The following is a 9,162-nucleotide window of genomic DNA, read 5'->3' on the forward strand; positions in this document are numbered from 1 at the left end:
AGTTATTTTAATTTCCTCCCACAGGTTCCTCCTTCTCCTGGAGCCTTTATTATCCTTTACTGTTCGGCTCTGAAGAGTCTACTAACGAACAGCGACTTCTAACAAAAAAGGAAATGAAACCGATCTATGACACAGATTCATGGAAACATACTTGATGGCTATTTAATCACTTGTCAAAGATCAATAATGTGCATAATAACAATGAATTATTACTCTAGTTTTCAGAGTCCATACCCTATTTTTCGTATTCTACATCCTCCTGGTTTTTATTATAATTCTTATCGAATACTGGAGAGTAGCAGAGTATGCCACCTGAAAATGGCACTCTGGCATAAGGATTAATTTGAGCTGATGGCAACTGAGAAGAAGCAGCTACAAGAAAAGCTCTCTGCGTTCCCCCATTTGCCGAAAAGCAGGACCTAAGTTTGTAAAGGTGTCCTGTCTCCTCTCTACCAGGAAGGACAGAAGTTAGTCACCCGGGACAACTCTAAACTCTAGACCCTGATGAGCCCAGAGATGGCACGCGTGGAATCTATACAACAGAGGTGACTAATCACCCTTATCTTCCATTATTCCCCCATGTATTTACCTTCCCACAGTTTGCTGCCCTGGAAACTCAAAGTCCTTTCCTTTGTCTTATCACTTCTCTAAAAATGTATTGTTCTTTGTTAAGATGCCAAGTAAGCCCAAGTTCTAACCACCCCTTCGAGTTACTCCTCACCGAGTGCTCCCTTGTATATGGGAGACACACATGTTAATAAACTTCTGTTTTTCTCTTGTGGATCTCTCTTTGCAGGGTCCCAGCCAGAGAACTTAGGAGGTGCGGGAGAAAGGTTTTGTTCCTTCCCCTACAAGAATAAGTCTTGCTGTTATAAATATTACACTTCTTCCTCCCCTATAATATTATATAAATATTACATTCTTTTTCCCCCTACCCACTTAGAATGCTAAATATTTGATTCTTTTAGGTCATAAAAATGCCTAGTTGACCATATTTCCTAGATTCTAAAACCTTATCAATAGTATGATACTTTATTTTTTTTCTGAAATGTTATAAAATTTATAAACTAAATATAGATTGCAGAATCAAACCTGATTTTAGGTCTTAAAACTAAAAGTAATTTAATTTATACATCTATGCATGTATGTAAAACTATGAAGTAAAGTAAGTTAATGATTAAACGGGGGGGGGTCAATGGAAAGAGTGGACTGTGTGATTTCTTGAACTGAATAAGAGGTACCTAGGTTTTTCTTTTATTACTCTTATACTTCAAATACATTAACTTTATTTACATATACCTATAATACGTATATTTTGTAAATGTATACATATATATGTATGTGCACACATATGGTATCTCTATCTATATAATTGGTAAAGATCAATTTGTGATGGCTGATTTCTGATTTAGATTGAGCATGGGCTGTTACTCTCCTTCGAGATTATCCCCTTTAGTCATTTTTAGTCATTGCTTATGTAACTCACGGATTGAATGGCTTTTGAAATAGACTTTCTCCAATGTAATTTAGCTGGGAATAAACACTTTTGACAATATTATATCCCATTACTTCTCCAAGATCAATCTACTAGAAAGCTTTCTTTAATTATAATTGTGTAAAAGGAAAAGTTTTCCCTTACAGCAGCACTTGCCTAGGAGATATCAAAATGAAAACTATTTCACTAAAATTCTAACCAGCTGGCATTTTTAAAGAATCACCAAGTTTGAGTGACCCCCACGTATGCTAGCCTGGCATTGGACCTGACTGGAGACTCTTTCCTGACCAAGGAGCAATGCGATTTGTTTTAACTAATCATGAATAGACCTATGGACGCATTACCCTATCTGCTTTCGATCCTTAATCGGAAAGCCCACCATGAAATCCTCTTCTAAGCCTTTGAAACCCAGGACTTTCCCCTTGTCTAACTAACTACTCAGGGAAAATTCTTCACTGGTATGTTTTTGAAGCTGACAAATAAACAAACCCAACTTTTAAAATGGTCTTGTTTTGTTTTGTACTGGCTCCAGTGGATTTTGCAGTCCTTTTGAAACCTAGGTTCAGGATATTAACTTATAGTTTATTTAGATCTGAAAATATGCTCGTGAGAATGAAGCTGAAGTTATATTTAGTCAATATTTTATCTGATATTAACTCTTCTGATGACATTTTCTTTTTTCATAATTGCTTAGAACAACTGTCTTACGTCTGATCTTTTTATGTCAATACAAAAGCAGAAACTGAGTATTTTTTCCTTTCTTTTGCCTCCTTTTAATTTTCTGTTCTCATGACTATAACACTAGTGGTTTGCAAATGAGGTTGGCTTGTTTGTTTGTTGTTGTAGTTTGAGCTTCTTCAAAAAATTCCTTCCCAAAACCTTTGTTTCCTCCACCACTGCCTAGTGTACACATCATGAATGTATCCAACTGAGCTCAATTATGTCAAACAAAGCAAAGAGAACTTGGGACGTGCTTTTTTATCTACACCTGCTCCTCTAAAAAAGGAAATAAAGTGGAGTAGTCTTTTTTCACGGACTCACTGTGGGCTCTCTGGGGCTGTGTGAGAAGGTGGTTATATTTTCTTAACAAACTGGTAATCCATCCTCAATCTGAATTGGTTGAACACTACAACCATCATTGTTTCCATTTCCTTTAATGCCCATAAAAATGAATTCACTTGAATTCAATGACTATAGACTCAGAACATTTGCAGTATATTTGTGCTGGACTTTAAAACAAACAGATCTCTTCACTATTTTTATTCTCATTTTATGAAAGAACATTAACGCAGGAATAAAGAAGATAAAGAAAAATGAATTCCATCACGAATTAAATTATTTGCAAATTTCTTTCAGCTCCAAGCTCACATACTAATTTTATACAGCTATCAATGTTTTTATATGATTATGTTAACATAAGCATTTTTGCCATTACCATACATTTTGTAATGGTATTGAGTGGATTCATATTATGCCAAGTCGATGAAGCAGAGTTTCCTAACCATTCTTTCGTTCTGGGTAGTAGAAATTTAACCTGTTCCTATTTAAAACAAATTATTAAAATTAACCTGTAGTTCAAATAACAAATGCTGGAGAGGGTGTGGAGAAAGGGAACCCTCCTACACTGTTGGTGGGAATGCAAGTTGGCATAGCCACTATGGAGAACAGTATGGAGGTTCCTTTAAAAAAGAGTTTCCATATGATCCAGCAATCCCACTCCTGGGCATATATCCAGACAAAACTATAATTCAAAAAGATACATGCACCCCTGTGCTCATAGCAGCACTATTCACAATAGCCAAGACTTGAAAACAACCTAAATGTCCATGGACAGAGGAATGGATAAAGAAGATATGGTAAATATATACAATGGAATACTACTCAGCCATAAGAACGAATGAAATAATGCCATTTGCAGCAACATGTATGGACCTAGAGATTATCATACTAAGTGAAGTAAGTCAGAGAGAAATACCATATGATATCACTTATATGTGGAATCTAAAATATGGCATAAATGAACCTATCTACAAAACAGAAACAGACTCACAGACATAGAGAACAGACTTGTGGTTGCCAAGGGGGAAGGTGGGAGGGAGAGGGATGCACTGGGAGTCTGGGGTTAGCAGAGGCAAACTGTTACATTTAGAATGGATAAACAACAAGGTCCTACTGTATAGTACAGGGAACTATATCCAACCTTCTGGGATAAACCATAATGGAAAAGAATATTAAAAAAGAATGTATATATGTGTATAACTGAGTCACTTTGCTGTACAGCAGAAATTAGCACAACTTTGTAAATCAACTATACTTCAATTAAAAATAAATGAAATTAACCTGTAGTTGAATAGTGATACGAATGGATTTTCTCCATTTATTTTAGGACAAATAAATTTCATATGGTGGTATTTCTGGGTCAAATACTATATACTTTTCTAATGACTCTTGTTATAAACATATTCTGGTTACATAAACATTTCTGAATGATTCGGGTATAATTTATAGACATCACCTCTCTTTTTCCGCAAATAAATTGTGACTTTCTTCCTAAAATATGGATTTTCTCTTATGTAGTCACAGTATATTTATCAAACTCAGGGTACTTAATACTGACTCAATACTATTATGTATTCCACAGTTCATATTCAAATTGTGTAGTACCAATTGTCCTAATCATATCCCTCATAACAATTTTTTTCTTGGTCCAAGTCCAATCCAGAATCAATTTTCAACCTTTTTTTCTTTTTATTTTTTTTGGCCGTGTGCTTGTGGGATCTTAGTTCCCCGACCGGGGATCAAACCCAGGCCCCCTGCAGTGGAAGCACGGAGTCTTAACCACTGGACCGCCGGTGAATTCCTAGCAGCCTTTCTTTTCTTTAATGATTTTAAGATTTTTGAAGAACACAGACCAATTATTGAAAGTCCTTCAAGTTATATTTGCCTGATGTTTCCTCACGACTAGATCCAGGCCATGCATTCTTAGCAGGAGCATCACAGATGCAATGCTGTGTCCTCCCAGGGAATTATTCTAGAAGACACAAGATATCAGTTTGTCCATTTATGGGTGATGCTAAGTTGATCACTTCAGTAGGTGGTGTCTACCAGGTTTTTTCCCTATAAAGTTACTCTTTTTTTTCCCTTGTGATTAATTAGTAACTCAAAGGAGAAACTTTGAGATTATGTAAATATTCTGTTCATTCAAATTTCATCCACTATTTTTAGCATCTATTAATGATCTTGCCTGAATCAATCCTTAGTATGATGGTGGCAGAAAGGTGATTTTATAATAAAGCATTATTTCTGTATTTATTATTCTTACAGAATAATAAAATTTATAGAATTCTTCTACAGAGCTTCCTCTTTTCCCCCATTTTTTTTTATCAGTATAGATTTATATTTACATGTGTTATTTTCTGAATTCTGTTACTATCATTATTCTGGTGCTCAGATTGTTCCAGATTTTGCCACAGGGAGCCCCTTCAAACTGGCTTGTGACATGTCCTCATGATATTTCAAACACTGATTTATTTTTTGGCACAATAAGATGTTCCAGGCTTATCTTGCACTTTTCCTATCCCAACCCTGACATCAGGCTTTTCTACGAGAATCCTTGATTCCTAGTGAGACCTGGGATATAGAAATCAAGGCTGGGTACTTGATAAGAAGAGTGAAAATCTGTGGCATTTGAGCCACGACCCATTCCCTCTCACATCCCCCAGTAGACAGATGCACTATTCTTTGTGGTGCAGCTGAAAATATAGGGTTCCCTCTCCCCACCACCCCCAGTTCACTGGCTAAAACTACAGTTCATTGCAAAAGGGGTAAGTCACCAGCATTCCTAATTTCCTTTGGCTCCTGGTTGCAGAAACTCTTTTCCTGGAAGGTGTGGCTGAAAGGACCAGGCTCCCCTTCTCCCATGTAGGGATGGAAGCTCTACTCCAAACATAGCAGGTTGAGAATGTTTGGCCCTGTCTCTGCCCCATCTTGCTCTTAAGGTAGAATTTTCATGCTGGAGGGAGAAGCCAAGCCCATTAGGTTATACTACCCACCCAGCACCTGCTTTTACAGGTGTCACATGGGAGAAGGGGACCACTGTCCTTACCCCCAGCTCCTGTACAGTGGCCCAGAGGTTCTGCCAGGGAACAAAAGCAGGCTCTATACATGATGTGCTCTGCTGTTCTGCCTGAGGGGACCGACTGTGTTTGGAAAAGAACGTGGAGAAGGCTCCAACTAAAGAGATTGATGAAGCAATGGAGATCTTGGTGGAGGGTGTTTAAGAGGGAACATGGGGCTCCTTGATAATGATGGCCAAAAGCAAAACGTCAGAACACTTAGAAGTTTAACAGAGAGGATCAAGGAAAGATATAGGCAATTAGAGTCATCCTGGCTTCACAGTCAGTACTGGGGGTTGAGAAGGCTGTTTACACGTGCTAGGCTGCACCACTGAGGACCAATGAGAACACAGCATGACAAAGACTAAAAACATTCCCCACGTCACACACAGATCCATCAACAGGACGGAAGCCTCACTGTCACTAAGGGATCAAGCACAAGGTCTGAGCAAACACTGGCTGAACAATTAGCAACTCTGATCCAGGGGCAACCCTTAGGAATCTGGGCTTCAAAAGAAAATCACGACCATCCCTGGCAGTCTGGAATACTGCATGCATGCCCAAGACTTGCCCTTCCAGGAGTGACTGGAGAGGGCGTTCCAAGCTACTGGCCTGAGTAGAGGGGAAAAACCTAAACTTGAACTATAGTATTAGCCTCTAAGGCATACACACATAACATGGTAGAGGATAAAATCTAGCTGGCCAAGAGGGCCAACCTCAGCAAAAGGACAACCTCAGCAAAATGTGGCTCATGCTGACTCAGAGGTAATGCTTAGGCAGCATTTGATAAAATCCAACACCTTTCAGACTAAAATATAGTTTTTTTTCAAAATCTGACCCCAGACTTCAGACATTATGGATATGTTATTAGACATTATAACTGTTACGAGAACCAGAAAACATTTTAAAAAAATTAAAGATAATGCTAAAAGCCATAAAAGGGGAAATCGACAGTAACACAATCATAGTAGGGGACTTTAACACCCCACTTTCACCAATGGACAGATCATCCAAAATGAAAATAAATAAGGAAACACAAGCTTTAAATGATACATTAAACAAGATGGACTTAATTGATATTTATAGGACATTCTATCTAAAAACAACAGAATACACTTTCTTCTCAAGTGCTCATGGAACATTCTCCAGGACAGATCATATCTTGGGTCACAAATCAAGCCTTGATAAATTTAAGAAAATTGAAATCATATCAAGTATCTTTTCCAACCACAACTCTATGAGACTAGATATCAATTACAGGAAAAAATCAGTAAAAAATACAAACACATGGATGCTAAACAATACACTACTTAATAACCAAGAGATCACTGAAGAAATCAAAGAAGAAATCAAAAAATACCTAGAAACAAATGACAATGAAAACACAATGACCCAAAACCTACGGGATGCAGCAAAAGCAGTTCTAAAAGGGAAGTTTATAGCAATACAATCCTACCTCAAGAAACAAGAAACATATCAAATAAACAACCTAACCTTACACCTAAAGCAATTAGAGAAAGAAGAACAAAAAACCCTCCAAAGTTAGCAGAAGGAAAGAAATCATAAAGATCAGATTAGAAATAAATGAAAAAGAAATGAAGGAAACGATAGCAAAGATCAATAAAACTAAAAGCTGGTTCTTTGAGAAGATAAACAAAATTGATAAACCATTAGCCAGACTCATAAAGAAAAGGGAGAAGACTCAAATCAATAGAATTAGAAATAAAAAAGAAGTAACAACTGACCCTGCAGAAATACAAAGGATCATGAGAAATTACTACAAGCAACTATATGCCAATAAAATGGACAACCTGGAAGAGTTGGACAAATTCTTAGAAAAGCACAGCCTTCTGAGACTGAACCAGGAAGAAACAGAAAATATAAACAGACCAATCACAAGCACTGAAATTGAGACTGTGATTAAAAATCTTCCAACAAACAAAAGACCAGGACCAGATGGCTTCACAGGTGAATTCTATCAAACATTTAAGAAGAGCTAACACCCATCCTTCTCAAACTCTTCCAAAATATAGCAGAGGGAGGAACACTCTCCAACTCATTCTACGTGGCCAACATCACCCGGACACCAAAACCACACAAAGATGTCACAAAGAAAGAAAACTACAGGCCAATATCACTGATGAACGTAGATGCAAACATCCTCAGCAAAATACTAGCAAACAGAATCCAACAGCACATTAAAAGGATCATACACCATGATCAAGTGGGGTATATCCCAGGAATGAAAGGATTCTTCAATATCCGCAAATCAATCAATGTGATACACCATATTAACAAATTGAAGAATAAAAACCATATGATCATCTTAATAGATGCAGAGAAAGCTTTTGACAAAATTCAACACCCATTTATGATAAAAACCCTCTGGAAAGTAGGCATACAGGGAACTTACCTCAACATAATAAAGACCATATATGACAAACCCAAAGCCAACATCGTTCTCAATGGTGAAAAACTGAAACCGTTTCCACTAAGATCAGGAACAAGACAAGGTTGCCCACTCTCACCACTACTATTCAACACAGTTTGGAATTTTTAGCCACAGCAATCAGAGAAGAAAAAGAAATAAAAGGAATCCAAATCAGAAAAGAAGAAGTAAAGCTGTCACTGTTTGCAGATGACATGATACTATACATAGAGAAACCTAAGACGCTACCAGAAAACTACTAGAGCTAATCAATGAATTTGGTAAAGTAGGAGGATACAAAATTAATGCACAGAAGTCTCTTGCATTCCTATACACTAATGATGAAAAATCTGAAAGTGAAATTAAGGAAACACTCCCATTTACCATGGCGACAAAAAGAATAAAATACCGAGGAATAAACCTACCTAAGGAGACAAAAGACCTGTATGCAGAAAACTATAAGGCGCTGATGAAAGAAATTAAAGATGATACAAACAGATGGAGAGATATACCATGTTCTTGGATTGGAAGAATCAACACTGTGAAAATGACTATAGTACCCAAAGCAATCTACAGATTCGATGCAATCCCTATCAAACTACCATGGCATTTTTCACAGAAGTAGAACAAAAATTTCACAATCTGTATGGAAGCACGAAAGACCCCAAATAGCCAAAGGAATCTTGAGAAAGAAAAACGGAGCTGGAGGAATCAGGCTCCCTGACTTCAGACTATACTACAAAGCTACAGTAATCAAGACAGTATGGTACTGGCACAAAAACAGAAATATAGATCAATGGAACAGGACAGAAAGCCCAGAGATAAACCCACACAAGTATGGTCACCTTATTTTTGATAAAGGAGGCAAGAATATACAATGGAGAAAAGACAGTCTCTTCAATAAGTGGGGCTGGAAAAACTGGACAGCTACATGTAAAAGAATGAAATTAGAACACTCCCTAACACCATACACAAAAATAAACTCAAAATGGATTAAAGACCTAAATGTAAGTCCAGACACTATAAAACTCTTAGAGGAAAACATAGGCAGAACACTCTATGACATAAATCACAGCAAGATCCTTTTTGGCCCACCTCCTAGAGAAATGGAAATAAAAACAAAA

General features: G+C 37.2%; 1 long non-coding RNA gene across 14 annotated transcripts in view; it reads left to right on the top strand.

Moving 5' to 3' along the window:
- LOC309616167 overlaps window positions 1-7,877 on the top strand; it is a 222,933-nt gene extending 215,056 nt beyond the window's left edge. For 6 of the 14 annotated variants that reach the window (XR_014237312.1, XR_014237313.1, XR_014237315.1 and 3 more), the window contains one exon: window positions 25-7,875. This is a non-coding gene — a long non-coding RNA (uncharacterized lncRNA). Of the gene's footprint in view, window positions 1-24 lie in introns of all 14 variants that reach the window. The other 8 variants (XR_014237314.1, XR_014237321.1, XR_014237322.1 and 5 more) reach the window with 4 other exon arrangements.
- The last annotated feature ends 1,285 nt before the right edge of the window (window positions 7,878-9,162 follow it).

The sequence above is a fragment of the Balaenoptera borealis genome (genome assembly GCF_965194805.1).
Source record: "Balaenoptera borealis genome assembly, chromosome: 19".
Classification (NCBI taxonomy): Eukaryota; Metazoa; Chordata; class Mammalia; order Artiodactyla; family Balaenopteridae; genus Balaenoptera; species Balaenoptera borealis.